The following is a 2,406-nucleotide window of genomic DNA, read 5'->3' on the forward strand; positions in this document are numbered from 1 at the left end:
GGCTGCCAGCAAGGCGTTGGTGCGGGGGACCTGTCCCGCAGGCTGGCAGCCGCGCGCGTCCCACTGCAGCGCCCCGCGGCCGCCGCCTCCTCCGCCACCGCCGCTGCCACCTCCAAGTTGTAAGCGGTGGCAACAGCAGCAGCAGCAGCCGGGAGGCGGGGGGCCGGCAGCCGGTGGGGGGCCCCCTCCGCTGGGGCCGCCGCCACCGCGGGGTGGACGGCGGGCCAGGGGTCCCGCGGGCTCAGAGGAGAAAGCGGGCAGGCACAGGAGGCTGCTGGAGCGTCGGGGCCAGGCGTCCTGTAACCCCGACACTCTGCGCCAGGCCCGGCGAAAGCATCCCGCCGTGTTGCGCTGGGCCACGAGGGGCTGCCCAGTGACGATCCTCACGGAATGGGTGGCCCTGCGCATCCCGCCCCTAGCTCCCGCTGCAGGAGCAGGAGCGGGAGCAGGAGCAGGGGACAGGGTGGAGGGAGGAGCGGGGGTCCTGGGCTCCTCCTCGGGCTCCAGGTTGACGGTGGGCTCCAGGTTGACGGCGGCGCCCAGCGAGGGCGCCCTGCGGGATCTCTTACTCATTTTTACCCCCTTCTCACCCCCTTCCGGGGGCGGAAAAGTTTGCTAAGTGGTGGCTGTCTCTAGAGTCCCTTGCTTGCGGGGAGGGAGCAAAGCAGGTGCAACGGGTGAAGCAGCCCGATGCCCTAAGGTCCGAACGCCCCGAGCCCACCTGGGCGCGCGGGGACACCGCTGGGTGTCCGCCGCGCGTTGGCCGGTCTTCGAAGTTTGCTCTTCTCAGCCTTCAAGACGCAGGAGCGGGGCGCGGTCTCAAGACGGTAGGGTCTGCAGCGGAGCTACCTCGGGGACAGCCAAGGAACTGCGCGGCGGCGGCCGGCCAGTCAGCTTCTCGGGGGCGGCGGGCGCGGCGGCAGCGGCGGCGGAGGCAGGAGGGATCCCGCGAGCCTGGAGGAGCTGCGGGGTGGAGGCGCGGGCGGGCGCGGACGCACCAGCCGCGCGGAGGTCTGAGCCCTCCGGCGTCTGGGCGTCCGGAGAGGCTGCCGCCGCGCTGGTCTGCCTGGGGCGCTGTGTGCGTGCGCGCTGGAGGGAGGCTGAGTGTCTGTGTTCGTCTGTGAGTGCGCGTGTGTGTTTGCGCTTGACAGCCCCGCTCGGGCGGGAGGGCCGTGGGGGGGGGAGCGGGGGCCAGGCTACGCCGAGGCCGGGCCTCCCTCCCTCCCTCCTGCAGCCTCCGGGGCGCGCCACCTCCCGCCTGGTCCCCAGCCAACTGCGAGGCGGAGTGGCAGCTCCCGCCGCAGACCTAGCGCTGCGCAGGGCGCACAGGGAGGGAGCCCAGAAGAGGCGGCCAGAGCCGCCAGGGAGGGGGTGGGGGAGGGTTTAGGGCTGGGTGCCGCCGGAGAGGGGGTGGGGGGCGGAGCCACTAGCGGATTTTGGCGGGGGATGGGAGAACAAACGTGGCTGTTTGGGTCCTTCTAGCTCTGCTCCCCTCCGAGAGCGCACGCAGCGGTGGCAGGCAGAGAGTTTGAGGGACCCGAGGCTGGGGAAGAAAAAAGGGATCCAGCCGAGAAGGCAGACTGATGGCTGAAGGGAGCGGACAGATCAGGTGGAGACTGAGGAGCAGAAGGAAGGGGGCCATGGGCACCTGGGGGCGCGGCACTTGCGACCAGCCACCTGGCGCAAGAGCCTGTCACCGGCCCGGGCCATCGCCTTCCAGAGTGGTGGGGTTCTGAGAGCCGCCTGAGTCCCTGGAGTGGTGCCGCCCGGGTGGCCCAGCACCTGCCAACCTGAACCCTTTGCCCAAAGCGCTGATTAGCGCGGGCTGCGGCTCTTAGAGTAGGGACAGCAGAAAAGGACGTCGCATTTCCCCTACAGTACCCTCCCTGTGGCAGTACCCTCCCCGTTGCTTTTCTGAGAAGCACTCCCTCCCGGTACCCGGTGGTGGGGCGCGGAAGCTCCGGGAAGGCAGCCCTGCCCCTCCCCCAGCCGCACCGCGCCGCAGCCCGCCCCTGGGGGCCGGTGCCGCGGGAGCCCACGTACACAAGACTCAGGCTGGACACAGCTATTCCTTGGGTCCAGAGAAGAAGCTCAGCTTTTTCTCCTTTCCATTTAGGCCTTCTGGGTCCCCTAGCCCCCGTCTCCCTTTAGGTCGTCCTAGGCTTTCCCACATGAATGACTCCTGGACTGGGGGCGCTCCAGACCACGCCCCAAAACAATAGGACCAAGCCGCCGCGGGAGACCCTTCCTTGGCCCGGCTACCTCCTCTGACTCTAGCCACGGGAGAGATGGAGACTGGGGAGCAGGGTCCTCCTCCTACCACACCCCGAGGTCTAGGAGGCCGGCAAGGAGACTCGCACCGGCTGGGAGTCAGACCCAACTCTGTAACAACTCCCGGACTCGGGG

The sequence above is a fragment of the Callospermophilus lateralis genome, chromosome 16 (assembly GCF_048772815.1).
Source record: "Callospermophilus lateralis isolate mCalLat2 chromosome 16, mCalLat2.hap1, whole genome shotgun sequence".
Lineage (NCBI taxonomy): Eukaryota > Metazoa > Chordata > Mammalia > Rodentia > Sciuridae > Callospermophilus > Callospermophilus lateralis.